The following is a 15,568-nucleotide window of genomic DNA, read 5'->3' on the forward strand; positions in this document are numbered from 1 at the left end:
CCATCTCACCAGCCCTCTTGGTCACTTCTTTACTCCCATTGATGGAGGTAAATAAGAGAAACCATATTCCCTGGGAGGTATACATTCCTTTTCTCTATGCCTTTGTTCTTAGGGTTGAATCTTTGATTTTATTTATTGAGTGAGGAAATAAACCCTCTTCTAGAGTGACTAACAGCAGAGCTGGCTGACCCTGACTGGCACATTTCCACTACTTGTGTGAGTGTGTGTACAAGGCCATCTCTTTTGTTCAGATGCATATTTGTCATAGTGTGCACATGGCATTTTATGCAATGCAAAAACAAGAAAGTATGCTATCCTCTGTTTTAAAAGTTCAAAAAAAATCTCTAACAATCTTAAACGTACTTAGCTGTCTTCCTGATATCTATACATTTTTTTTTATTTTGACATTTTGTTCTACTTCTCCAGAGCTTTGTAAACATGCCAGTCAATCAGCCTTACTCCTCAGTCACCAAAGCCAGAGTTGTTGTAATTACAGGCTAGCAGCATCTTGGAGATTTCTTCTTCTATTTGATGGTTCCAACTTAGTCAATGACTCTGTATACCAGCACATCTGATAGCCTAAGACCACGGCAGGCAGAACTGAGCTCTGTGTCTGACTCCTTCACTTCTCAAGACTGATCGTACAGTGTGACACTGCACTTGTGGGAAGTTACTAGATGCAAGTTTCTATTTTGTGTGGTGTACCATAGCTTATTTTTGATGCTGAATTTACTTTCCTTGAGCAATGTGATTTCAGTAGGTTATAAAAAGCAAATACAGACTTTCCTTTGGAATTTCAATGGACTTAACAATGTGTGGTAAACTGTGAGCTAACTGTGAAACCAAGCCAGAAACCTTTGATGAATCCTCTTCTAGTGTTGAAAAAAAAAGTATTCATTTTTTGAAAAAAAAAAGAAAAAGTGTTACATCAGTGGCAGCCAAATGCTGAAATGCTGTACTCAACTTAGTTTGATTTTCAAACTGAGTTTCAAAAAAAAAAAAAAAAGAGAGACAACCAAATGTCGCCTTACAAGGGCGTTTTTCTTTCTGAAATTGTTTTCAGATGCTGAATTCCCAAAGCTATTTGCAGGCTCAGTTTAGGAGACAAGTCTGCAGTACCCAAATTGGTTAATTGCACCATTATTATTCAACAAATAGAATTGGGTTCTCATACACAAACAAGAAAACACCACAGACAGTGTGTCCTCTCCACTGTCTCCTATCCTGGGAATGGCAATATTGTGATTTTAATAAGTGGGAATTAGAATAATCCTTTATTTCCCCATTGCCATCAACACAAAGGTTTTCTTTTCCAAAGGTCACAGCTAAAAGGAACAATTTTGGCTCCATTGCTAGCACCAAGGGATACCACTTGAGTGGCTTTTAGCAGGGCCGACTTGGCTGGCTCAGAATGCATGAGTGTCTTAGCCTATTAAGGTATTCACACCCAGCCAGCCATGAAGGCAGATGCTGGGCTGCTCTGTTATTAGATTTAATAAAAAAGCAAAACAACAACAACAACCAAACAGTCAAATTTTGTTTCTTTGAATTTCTCTTCTTTCCTTACTTGATAATTACATATGTAAATTATTCAGTTGCTTAGGTGAGCAAAAGCCAATACAAACACATACTTCATGCCTTATTGTTATTTGGAATTTATACCAGGAACATAAATTATATAACTGATTGATCCTAATCTTTACCATGAGAAATTCATTTGTTTTAGAGAAGCAAAAATGGAGATTTAGAGATGGAAAATTGTCTGATCAGTATCAAATGGCTGAGACTCCACAGTGTGTGTCAAATGGCTGAGACTCCACAGTCTGTCTTACTACGATCTTCCCTAACACCACCTCGGTTTCAAAGCTTTGAACAAGAACTCTCTCTATTCCTTTCTTCTTAAAGGATTCTTTCTCCCTTTATTATAGGAGGATATGTGTTTCCCTTGTTCAACATCCCTAGAATTTATCACTGTCTTCAGTGTGTGTAACTGTGTGTGTGTGTTTAATTATTTTTGGTGTGCTTGCCTTAATTCACCCAATAATTAAATGAGGAAATTTTCCTTCACAAGTATATTTTAAGTCACATAAATCAGTTAAAATATGTAATTATTTTTGGTGTGCTTGCCTTAATTCTCCCAGTAATTAAATGAGGAAATTTTCCTTTGCAAGTGTATTTTAAATCACATATATCAATTAAAAAGAGGTATTTGTACCTCTTTAGTATTACCTTGGTATTGAACTAAAGGTCCCAGAGAAACAAAATAAAACAAAACAAACATAGCCATATTACAGGTTCTATAAGCTAGTTTGGTTGATGGGAATATAATTTGCTTGCTTATTTGTTGTGTGTGTGTGTGTGTGTGTGTGTTTGTGTGTGTCAAGGTAGGGTTTCTCTACATAGTTCAGGTTAACCTCTAACTCACAGAGATCTGCCTGTCTCTGCCTTCCAAGTGCTACCATGCCCAGCTTAATTAAGATTTTGTGATTGTGAAGCTAAAGTGCTACAGATACACAACTGAATCACTTGGGCTGTCTTACTTCCTTTAGTTGTGTCATTTATAGCCCACCTCTGTGTCTGACCTTGTGACAACCAAGGAAAACCTTTAGGAATGTATTACTTTAACAGGCCACTAGTTTATTGCCACACAAACCTAAAAGTGCCAACAGCTCCCATTGGCAATGAGCAAAGAGACACTATTGGTGGTGTTGTTCCTATATCAGTCAGGGACAGTACAGATGGCAGTGGCTTGTTCATCCTAGCTTGATGCCTGGCTTGGTGACCAAAGCTGTTTTATGCCTAGGACTCATAAAAATCAAATCAAACCAAATCATATCCAGGCAATGTAGCACAGGAGGAGGAAGACAGACAGAGACAAGCTGACTGCCATGCCATCCACAGACCTACCTTCCACTACACAGCACAGATGTGCCTTAGACACCCACTACACAGAAGCAAGATGTCACCCAGGCTGCCAGCCTTGTGTCCAGCCTGCAGTGGTAGCCATCATAGTGTGTATCTACGTGGTGGGGTCAGATGGGTGAGAAGGAGAAGTGAAACAGCTTGAATATTATGAAGAGAGATGGAACTGGAGAGTCAAGGGTGGAGAGGAGGAGCCTGTTGTCAGTGGCCAGCTCCACTATGAGGGGCCATGTCAAGCTGCCACTAAGACCTGTGTCTGGGTCTATGGCTATTCGGCACAGGGTGGTGTCCATGGGTGGCTCATATTACCACTAGAGAACATGGTGATGTCCCTGTTTCGGGCAGCTGCTGGGAACCACGTGGGTGTCTAGGAGGTATGAACAACTGGTCCTGCCTCTCACTGCCTGCTGCGTTCTTGAAAACTGTCCCAATCTCTCACCAGCAGCAGCTTTCAGGAAAGCTGGCTCTGCACCTTGACTGGACAGCAGAGTAGAGAGCTGGCCATGCTGGCAGGGGTGTGGGTGAGCTGGCCCCAAGGAAGTAAGGGAGGGAGGGAGATCTGGCCCTGCCACTCCTGTCATGAGGTGAGTGAGGGGGATGCCCTTCAATCCTTGCCACCTGAGGCAGTTGGGAGAGCTGAGCTGATCATGGGGTAAAGAGAGCAGGTGAGCTGTCTCTAACCCTGACCAGCTGCAGTAGTCTGGAGTCCTGACCTTCTGTACCTTGCCTGATCAACATAGTAGAGCTGGCCTTGTTGGATGGTTGTGGTTCAGGTGATTCATCCCCGAGGATGAGAATACAGGAGAGTTGACAGGCCACTCATCTGCTATGAAGTGGCATGGGTAGAGGGGTTATGTGCCACAGCCTCCAACACCCAGTACCTCTGGTAGTTGGGAAAGCCAGCCCCAAGGGCATTAGAGCTAGAGAACTGACCCTGCCTCTGACGCACGGTGGTACTGGGTGACTTAGTCAGAGTAGTTTTGGAGAGCTTATTCTGGTGGTGTGAATAAGGGAGAGCCTGCTTACTGACCAGATCAGATACCACTCAAGCCTAGATCCAGGACTCTGAGTTGGTCCACCCTCAAATCTCTATTAACTGTGAATGGTTGGAATTTGTGAAAGGACCAGTCCTGCTGGTCGAAAACTTCAGGATTTCCATGACACAGGTTACCCTGGGGAGGATATCCTGGTGACAATCCAATATTGATGGTATCACAGAAGCCAGAGGTCTTGAATCAGACTAATGACTCATTGCATATACAAACTGTGACACACTACAGCTTCCATGATGAGCTGTTTTCTATGCTTTGGTTCTTGTGTGTGTATGTGTGTGTGTGTGAGTTTATCTTTGGTGAGGAGATTGCAGGAATAAAAGGCAGATATGAGGAGATGGGAGGATGAGTGGGGCTGAGGTTAATGACCTGAAACTCACAAAGAATGAATGAAAAGAAAAAAAAATACTGACAGAGAGCTTTGAAATCTATTGCAGAAATTGCCCCAATTTTATATAACCTACCTGCCTGATGCTTCTAACGATGAAATGTATTTGAAAATTGCCTTGTTTTTGGTTATTTTTTTGGTTCTCAAAATATGAAACTTAATATAACTTTTCTCTTGGGAGCATGTTGTTTGGGGAAACTTGAACCCTGCATTCCGGGGGCTTGATCACTCAAATTTATTCAAGAATAAATTATTTCTTAATCCCTTTCAGATAAGGGCTATTGAGTGAACAATAGATAATAGGTAGATGAAAGACAGATAATGTAGGAAAGTTACAGATGGAGATATTGTAAAGTAGACCATTAATTCTATAGTGAAAATGGTAAAGCAATGAAAATCTAAGTATTTCATTACTTTTAGAATACCTTATACCATTGTCAAAAGCATTTAATAAAAAAGCATAAAGGAGAGAAAGTATCTAGGATTGAATTATAGACATGTGTTATCAAATATGCCTCCCACATAGACACAGCTATTCAACACACCATGGTGTACAGCTTGGCCTCAATCTCATGGTGACCATGTGCCTTAGCTTAATGATAAGATTTCGGCCATAAGCAGCCATTGCTATCTGCTTTCATATTTATTGATATTTTAAATATTGGCTTTACTTTTACATAGTCCGCTTTGCCATATTTCTCCCTCTGCTAGTGCCTTTATACTCTGAGAAACTTCTACCTGACACTACATCTGAACATACTCCTCTGTCCTGTAAACAGCACTTGGGCTGGATTTGTCCATCCCCATTATTGATGTTGTCTGTGACTGTGTGTTCATTCTCTATGGCTGTTGTAACAAATTGCCAGAATTTTGGTAGTTTAAAACAACAAGGATCCATTATTTTCCAGTCTGAAGGTCAGAAGTGTAACATAGAACTCGTTGAAGAGTAATAAACTGTCAGCAGGGCTGGGTTTCTCTCTGGGACTCTGAGGGTACACTTGCCTTCTTATCTGTCTCTGCACATAATATCTGTCTTTATTTATTGGCTTATGAGACCCTTCCCTCATCAAAACCAACAAAGGCAAGTAAAGACCTCACATTTACTCTGCTATTCTATTTTGACTTATTTTTAGTTGGTTTTCTATTTGATTTTGTATATTCACATACGTGGACTCTTAGTCATGTAATCACATGCACTCACATACATAGAACAAAGCTTCAACATTTTCATGTTTTTTTCTTTACCTTTTTTTTTCGATTCAATATAAAATACATTGCATTTTGCAGTTACTATTTCAGAAAATTATTGAGATTTTCTGGTCTCTGGACAGTCAAACACTGTTTGGCTTTTGGGATGTTTCTATATTAGTAAAAAACTATAGGAATTGAGTAAATTTCATGCCTAGACAAGTGTGGTCTCTAACACAGAAAGCAAATTAGAAGGGCTCCTTCTCAGCCTCTTCTTCTGAAGTAGATTCTGGTTCTTTTCCTCCTGTCTAGTCTTGAAACTAACCAATACAATAAATACAGCCAGAGAAAAGTCCCAGAGGTCAGAAGGTTCCTTAGTGTACCTTTGTCTAAAGTCTTAGCTCTTCACAGTTTACCATTCAAGCAGCTGTCTGCCATTTACACAGAAGGGTTTTAGATCTTATCTGATTTTTACCATTGATTCTGCTCTGCATTTTTCCATTTCAGAGTGGATATTGGACTTGGATTTTAATGTAACTATACTGCACATAATATAATTTCATTTTATTTTTTGACTAAAAGTTTACGGTTTTAGAATATATTTCTATTTCCTGGATAAATTATTTAGACTGTGTGTAACATTAATACATGTTACTTCTGTAATGTCATTTCTTCCATTTTTACTTCCTCACTTAAATGTAAGACAAATTTTCTCTCTTGACATAAAAAGCTAATGGCAAAACAGCCAATATTTTCAAGGGCACAAAGAAGGGACAAACCAGGTCCTAACTTGAACATTTTCCAAGACTTTCCATTAGTCTATTGGGCTGAGTCATCAGTAGACTAACCTTTTAATGAAGCCAAAAACCTTATAATCCAACCACCAAAAATACTGAACAATGATTATCTGAAGATCAAGAATTTATCAGTCAGTACCTGTAGGTATCTTATATCCAAAGCAGAGCAAGACCCTAAATGCAGTTCAGTGAGATTCTTGAGTTTTCTTTTAATCAATATCTGATCCACAAATATGAAGGATTTGTGGGTTACTTGCTCCTGAGGAGTCAGCCCAATAGTAGAACAAAATAATTGAAACATATTTGTTCCATGCAATCAAATGGTACTGGAGAAATGCTGCTTCATGCTGCTTCTTCTTCACTCCCACAACATTCGAATGGCAAATCTGGGCTTTGAACACAAGCAGACTGTGAGGAGGAACTCAGAACACCCACCAGGATGATGTTAGACAAAGCTGAATAAGAAGCCAGGACAGTTATAGCCACTTAGAGACATAGAAGGCATGCCTGAGACATATTACTTAATGCCAACTAAGGAAACAAGACTTATTTTCCTTCCTCCCTCCAGAAACTAAGGAGAGTCTTCTCTTTATATTATATTAGAGGAATTCAGTTATGGCAGGATTCTCAGCAGTGAGATGGAAGGCACTGTCCTGAATCTCACATTGTCAGTATTAAACATCGGATATGGGGAACAAAAATGGTATATGTGCTTCAATGGAGGTCTCATGGGAGACCACAAGGGACTATGCCTATACCTGCCTAATGATGTTGAAATGCTATTGCAAAACATCCTTTCAACAAAGTATGCAGCTGACAACCAAGGGCAGGAAAGATGAATCTTGCATAAAACCTCACATTTTTATTCAAAATGGATGATAACTTTAAAATAAATTATGGCCTGTGTACCTTTTGGAAAAGTAGCATTCTTTCAAATTATAAAAAAAAAAAACTATAGTTCTTGTATTGACACAGAACTATGATTTGTTCTTCAACGAGATTTATTAGTTGGCTTTAATTTAAAAGCATTAAGTTTTACCTTTTTTCCCTGGGAGGGGGAAATGGAGTAGATTTTATGGGTTCACTGGGGTACGAGTGAAGAGGATTCGGTGGGGATGGGGAGAGGAGATGAGGTCAAGGAAAAATGCAGAGAGGGACAGCAAGAACTCAAGGACATTTTAAGCAGTAAGAAAACGTAGTGCAATTGAATCTTCCTTATGAAGTCCTCAAATAATGCAGGAGACAGATCCCCAAATGGCTGTCTCTTGTCACCAAGACCAGGACTGGATTATATCCAGTTGTATTATTGGCCAATGGGGGTCCCATGGAAATTCCCAAACAAATCAATTTGTTGCTAAGACAATGGATTTCTCTGAACAAACAAGCTCCCATTGCTAAAGATAATATTCACAAAATTAAATGAACATGAAGAGGTTGATCTGGTGTCTACATAGAACCTTAACCCCCATGTTCCAATGTCTTTGGTATGGGAAGGTATTGATCATGCTACAAAAAAGAGAAACATAAGCACAAATCTAGCCACAAAAGCTTTGAGTTGCAATCAGTCTTGCCTGAAAAATATGCTAGAGCAATGGTAATGGAAAACTTATATAGTTAACCCACCAATGTCTGATTTGAGTTTAAGCCTACTCAATTAAATGGAACTCATGCCCGACACTACGAGGGTGACCAACAACCAGAGACTAGATAGCCCAGAGACCTAGGGTAAAGCCAAATACTCCTGTTCTTAACAAAAAAGTAACAATCAAATGACCCTTAATGGTATTCTGCGGTAGTCATAAGTTGGTGCTCTTCAGTCATTGTTAGAGAGGATTCCTCTTGTAACAGATGGAAACAAATACAGAGAACCACAGTCAGATATTACACAAACACACACACACACACACACACACACACAGAGAGAGAGAGAGAGAGAGAGAGAGAGAGAGAGAGAGCACAACCACATAAAAAGAGAGAGACAGAGATAGAGACAGAGACACAGAGACACAGAGACAGAGACACAGAGAGACAAAGATACAGAGACACAGAGAGAGAGAGTGTGTGTGTGTCCTTGGAACGTGCAGCAATAAATTCCATCAAATTCTTCCCCTCAGAGCTCAGAGAACCCTGTAGAAGAAGAGGCAGAAAGAGTGTGGAAGCCAAAGGGGAAAAAGGACCACAGGAGTACAAGGCCCTCTAAATCAACAGAACATAGCTTTTATAAACTCACCAATACTGAAGCAGCAAGCATGGGGTCTATACGGATGCCCCTGGTCCTCTGCATATATATTATAACTTTCATTTTAGTACATTCACTAAATGTACAGGACTCTTGAATGTGAGAGCAAGTACATCTCTGATTCTTGTGCCTTTGCTTAGTGGTCACTTCCTATTGATTTGTTTTGTCCAAATTTGATGGGATACTTTTGGTTTTATCTTATTATATTTACAACAAATGAATAAATAGATTAAAAATATTCTTTACAAGACAGGAACCACAAGAAATGAGGAGAAAGTCAGTGAGCAGCATTCCTCCAAACCCCCATGACCACTGCTTCAGTTTTGGACTCCAGGTACCAGCCTTATTTTAGTTCCTGCCCTGACTTCCAGTCCAAGATTTAATAAACAGTGTTCTCTTCAAAAATAAAAGATTTATATTTAAAATTATTAGTACATAATTTATAGAAAAATAATCTATGCACTACAAAAATTATAAAATAGGGCTGGATAGAATTTTACAGTGTTTCAAATCCCAATAATTTTTTTTTTATTGTAAGATGGAAATAAGTCTGAAGGATCTTTGCTTGTTAAAAAAAAATAGATAACACAAAAGCACTTGATTAAAAATTTCATTAGTTATATGAATTTCATTTGAAAGGCATGGTAAGATGCCATTATATTGGCTATTAGAACTAATAAATATTTTAAAAGTCACAAAAATAAAGCTATCCCTAAGAAAATGTAGAACAATATTATCATTTTCACATTGTAGATAAGAGTGTGACTTGGTACCTCTTCTCTAGAAAAGGAGTTCTTAGTTTGTTTAAAAGTAAAACAATCAACCAGTTTTTCTGATCCAACAATCAGTCACATGGGAACTTGTTCCAGACAAATAAAGGATGTTTCTCAAATAGATAGAGAAAATTCTTCCCTTAATAGACCTGAAAATAGGAACAACATACTTATTCTTCATGGGATAAATGGATCTGAAAAGAACAGTGGTAGGTCTATTACCGCAGGGTACCATTCACCAACAAAAGGAAACAAACTTGCTCAACCACCAGCATATGCTAAATGAAGAAAGCAAATCCTCAAATACTGCTCAGTGCATGATTGCATTTGCATCAATTTCCTGAGATAACAAAATATATACTAAGGGCAGATTAGTGGCTGCCTGGGGTTAAGTAGTGAGGAGCACTAGGCAGAGCATGAAGGGACTTTCCATGAATTATATACTTTCCATGTATATAATTTATTACAATTTCTTGCTGTATCTACAGTTCTCGCCATGTGTAAGACATCATTATACACTAAAATGACCACAGGCTACATAAGGACTAAACAATTATCAACAATTTCAATATTAATTCAAACAATGGATTTTCAGCAAACAAAAGATGAATATTCTCCTCAGATAACCTACAGAATTGGAAAAATCATAAAGCATAATTCACTTTGAAAATTAAGGCAAAAAATAAAATAAAATAAAAGCCGGGTGTGGTGGCGCTCGCCTTTAATCCCAGAATTTGGGAGGCAGAAGCAGGCAGATTTCTGAGTTCAAGGCCAGCCTGGTCTACAGAATGAGTTCCAGGACAGCCAGGGCTATACAGAGAAACCCTGTCTTGAAAAACCAAAAACCAACCAACCAAACAAAAACAAAACAAACAAAAAACCTAAGGCAATTTTTATTGGTTTTGTGAACCTTTTTTTTTTTTTATTGGAGTATTTCTTTAGTTACATTTCAAATGTAAATAACCCCATAGGAAGAACAACAATACCAAAGAACCAGACCCCCTCCCCAACCCCACCTCTGAGCTCCCAGGGACTAAACCACCAACAAAAGAGTACACATGGATGGACCCATGGCTCCAGCCATATATGTAGTAGAGGATGGCCTTGTCAGGTATCAATGGGAGGAGAGGCCTTTGGTCCTGTGAAGGCTCAATGCTCCAGTGTAGGGGAATGCCACTGCAGGGAGGCAGGAGGGGGGAGCAAACACCCTCATAGAAGCAGGGGGAGGGGGAATGGGATAGCAGGTTTCTGGGAGTGGAAACCAGGAACCGTGATAACATTTGAAATATAAATAAAGAAATATCCAATAAAAAATAAAAGAAAGAAAAAGATATAGGAGGAGAAGAGGGAGGAGGAGAGGGAGGAAGAGGAGAAGGAGAAGAGGAGGAGGAGAAGAGGACAATAACAAGCTTTTTTAGGTCATGTTCCATAGTTGATTAGCACTGGGGAACACAGCTGCTGGTTTCAGGGAGAGAATCAGTGAGCAGCAATAACTGAAAGACTATGTCATAAAACTGACTCATTCAAACTAGAGCAAGGACCTTATTCATCTGCCAGAGTTAGTGGAATCGAGGTATAAAATTCCACTGTCAAGTATTGGCTTATTCCTGAGGTCTCATTAACTTCTTCAGAAAGTCCTTTAACATCTCCAGAAAGTTTTCCTAGACCCTCTCTTACAATGTCCCTGAGGAACCCATCACGGTGACAGGTGCTCTTGAAACGTTTTCCTTATAGATATTACAGACCGTGTTTGTTATTGTTTCATTTTCTTAAGACAACCCCTCCCTATATAGCCTAATTCTTCTGCCTCAGCCTCTGTGGTGCTACAGTTACACGCATGTACTTTTAGACTGGGTTTAGGATTTGGAAGTACAACTATGCATATAATTAGGTTGTCCTTTTAACTGAGTCATACTTCCTTAAGTCAACTCCTACTTGTGTTTAAGAACATTTAAATATGAACATGAGGCTTTTGTTGAATAAGGAATCATTCATTCTTCAACATTGCATACTTAAAAATATGAAAACAAAACATCTACTAGGTAATCTGGATTTGAAGTAAGGAAGAAGTACACAAAGTCTGAGGTTTGTTAGCACATTTCACATTTGGAGATAAATTTACCCTAAACCAGCCAGAGGGGGAAAAAATCTGTCTATTTTCTCCAAGAGATGCTAACTTTCAGGCACTTCTTTCTTTACAAAATAGCTTTAATCATAAAAAATATTCACTAGTACAGACAAATTTATAATAACTTTAAACATGTCGAGTTATTTCAGGCATAAGTAGGTAATGCATCAAGTAATAGCACACTTAATTTTTATAGTTTATTTTTGGTTAGTGATAGTTATTAATTAAAAAAGATAGCAATGACATTTAGGGTAGAGCTTATTTCTCAATCATGAGGACCAGATCCTAACACCGATTTTATGTGGCTCACAGATTATTCCTACAGGGTGTTTACTGAAAGCCACTGTGACCGTCCCTGCTGACATTGGTCTGAAACATTTGACATTATGAGCCAAAATAAATCCATCCCCCTTTCAGATGGATTTTTCCTGGATATTTTGTTTCAGTAACAACAAGCTAAGATAGACCCCTAGCTAGTCTGCCTTCCTTAGACCTTTCAGTGTCTTCTTATATTTGCTTTATGAATGGTGTTCATCTTTTCATTACATTTAGTGACAGAAATACTGAAAAGGATGTTGTATCCACATTTTCGGAAACACCAAATTTAATATCTGTATATGATCTCCCTTCTAGGTAGGTCTCAGAATCTTAGGAACAAATGTCTGAGTCATGAGAACTGAATGTAATGATGGTGAATATTCTGTGGCTTGTGACATGCTCACCTTGTTGGCAAAGGTCACTTCTGCAGTCACCATCACATAGTATTTGGGTGATGAGAAAAGACTCAACCTCTATCCTGTGGAGTCTTGTTCTTGTTTACTGTGAGTAAAGCAAGGGTACACATGAAGAGAACAATCACAATTATTTTTGGCAAGGGACTAAAAAATAAACATAAAAAAGGAATAAAACTGAAAGTAGCTGTATCCTTCTTTGTAGGTTGTGGAGAACTGTGACCAAACAGAATGAGAAGCCAATAGCAGTGTCATTAAGGTGAAGAGCATAAATAAAACCTACTGCCTGGGTTGTATATTGTTTTAGATCCTTGTCCCTCAAGCAGTCCTTGTTTCTGCTTACCTTTAATGCCCCTTGTTTCATCTTTCCCCAGTACAAATAAAATTGGTTCCTACTTTTTGTCACTAAATAATAAATAATTCAACATCTAGACATTCTGAGGGCATATATTTTTTGAGACACTGCCTTGCTATGTAGCCCAGGCTAGTATCAAACTTGTAATCTTTCTTCTCTCCATCTCCTGAGTTGTGAGGTGACAGCTCTGTACCACTAAGCATCGCACACTTTAACTGTGGAAAATATTTCATAGAGTCTTTCATTTTCACCTTGGTTTATACTTTCCTTTCTCTTTTGGCTGCCTCTGTCCCTAGCTTTAATTGGCAATGGAACAAGAGCAGAGTTACAGATAGAGCACTAGTAGAATATTTTAGCACCTGCCACTTCCCGACTCCAATCCCAGTGAAGATTCACATAATACATCCTATATCTGCACAGTATCTGGGAGTGGCTGACAGACAGTAATGCACTAGAAGTAGGGGAAGATTGATGTGTGTAGACTTAATGGTAGGAAGATCTATGTATTTGCCATTTTAAATGCAATTATATTGCAGACAGGGAGCTTGAAATATTTACATAGAGCTTACTTTAGAGCGATGAAATATTTACATAGAAGGACCTCTTACTCATTTCAAATAGCTGCATCAAGCATGTTCTAAAGGACCTTTTGGCATTAGAGTTCCTTATTATTTTCTTCTTCTAGAGGCAAGTGTCAAAGGTGATCATTGAAAATTGAAGTAAGAGCACACACTTCTGCAAGCAGAATGGCTCAAGAGATGGTGAATGACTCTTCATAGGTAAGATTTGGGGACAATAATAGATACCAAGATCCAAGAAATTGTTGATGCAAAAATCACAGCTCTCATCTCAAAGAAGATAAGAGATAGCTTATTTTGGAGTCAAACATGAGTGACTGTAGCCTGTGAACACAGATTCACATTACACCAAATTCTATGTCCCAACATAGCAAGAGTTTGATGAGGTTTCACAGTAACAGAGGAAATGAAGTCATGTCAAGCACTTTGAACATGATTTAGTGGAGACATTAGGTATGTGAATTAAAGTGAAGTGGGAAAATCTCTGATATAGGACTCATATTCTATCTGATATTATTATTAGCTTTTGCTTGGTGGGAGATAGGTGTCTTCTATATATTGCAATGCATTTACATAATGTTCACAAAGATATGATCGCACACACAGCCCAAAGCAATAATTGGCTACTTAGGGGGCTAAAAATAGCACAGCATAGTTTGGCTCTGTTCTTGCAACATTCCAAACTCCCTAAAGTCCTTCAGGTTGTAATCCGACAATCAGCCTTGTAGAAGGATCAGGAGAAGGTTCAGATTCTTTAAGGACTTTTGTTCATGAATTCTAGATAAAATCATGTGTACATTAATGTTAACATAGAAAGTGAATTGATAAAAGGAGTCCTTGAAATCAATTTTCAATGTTCTCTGTTTCTTTGTTTGTTGTTTGTTTTGTTCATTTGTTTGACTTTTGGCAGTTCCTTATTCCTGCTCAATGGTCATATATTCACTGTTATCAAGGCAAGCAATGCTGACAGCATCATTGCCCCGAAAACATCCAGACAGCCATGGACACATGTGCATACAAGCAAGACTGAATGAAATCAGTAGGTTGTATATACATGTGTGCATATGCATGTAACAATAAAATTTTTTTAAGGATTTCATCAATGTGGGGGAAGAAAAAAGAAGAGGAGTTATAGGAGGTAGGGATTACAGGGTATGATGTGAATTCACTGCTTATGTTTGAAGTTCACAAACCCATAAAATTTGTTAAAACATCTTTACAAAATAACAAGACAGAACTTCTCTAGTATATACCTCTTGGGATCCTGAATACCTGATTTCTGTGGGTTGGTTTTCTTTTGAGAATGGCTTATATTAAAAATTCTATTAAGACTGGTATAGTGTTTGCAATGGGACTATAAAATATATCCTTACATTGAAATTGAGAGGAAGGGGAACTTGTTAATTTAATAGTTTATCTTATGTGGGTTTTCATAGAATATATTTAGATCATATGCTTTTCCTCCCACAAGTTCTCCCTGATCTTCCCTACTCAACTTCACATTCTTTCTCTCACTCAACAAAAAGTAATCTCAAACCAAAACAAGAAAACAAAATATTATATACCAACATACAAACAATGAGTCCAATTTATATTGGCCAACTATTCCTAAATATGTGGCCTTCCCTGGACTGTGGTAGATATCATTCTATTGGAGAAAACCATTTTTTTCCCTCTCACAATAGATATCAATTGTAACTAGCTTCTTGGTTTAAGATGGGAATTTACACTAACTTGCTTTTCTCTGTGCCAGATTTTGTCTGACATGAATGAATGGATACAAGTCTTATATATGATGTCACAATCTCCATGTATTATATGTTTTTCATCCCTGTACTGTGTGGAAAACATTGTTTTCGTGGAGTTATCCACCTCTTGGGAGCCTTACAACCCTTTTCCTTTCTCTTCACCATAGATGCCTGAACCGTGAGGGAGGGCACTTGGCATTGTCAATGAAGCCAGGAACCTGAGATGAAACAAGCAATGAAGACTATTACTACTGCTAAAGGAATGCAGCAATAAAATGATTTCTAATGGTTTATTGCTCTACCCATAGACCACTTCATCCCTCATCCCTCATTAGAGAAGCTTCTTATTGCAGTAGATGGTAATTAACACAGAGATTCACAACTGTACACATTTCTAAACATTTAATTTTTGTGCAGTGTGAATATACGTGCTCAGCATACAGGGGCTTGTTCTCTTTCTCCATCATTGGGGTTCTAGGAATGGAACTCAAGCCATGAGGCTTGATGACAAACATGTTTACCTGATCTGTCAGCTAAGTAGCCTCCTTTAACAATAACTCTTATCCACATGTGTAAAATAAATTTTCTTCTATTAGGTTGCCATGGTGCATCACACACAGATTTCTATTGAAAAGCAAAACTAAATAACATAGTGATGGGTTTGTGGTT

General features: G+C 38.4%; 1 non-coding gene across 1 annotated transcript; it reads left to right on the top strand.

Annotated features, from left to right (window-relative positions):
* The first annotated feature begins 2,670 nt into the window (after positions 1–2,670).
* Positions 2,671–2,812, top strand: LOC115031638. Its single transcript, XR_003837307.1, has one exon. It is a non-coding gene; the product is annotated as a small nucleolar RNA SNORA48 (small nucleolar RNA).
* Positions 2,813–15,568: the final 12,756 nt, after the last annotated feature.

The sequence above is a fragment of the Mus caroli genome, chromosome 7 (assembly GCF_900094665.2).
Source record: "Mus caroli chromosome 7, CAROLI_EIJ_v1.1, whole genome shotgun sequence".
Taxonomy (NCBI): Eukaryota; Metazoa; Chordata; class Mammalia; order Rodentia; family Muridae; genus Mus; species Mus caroli.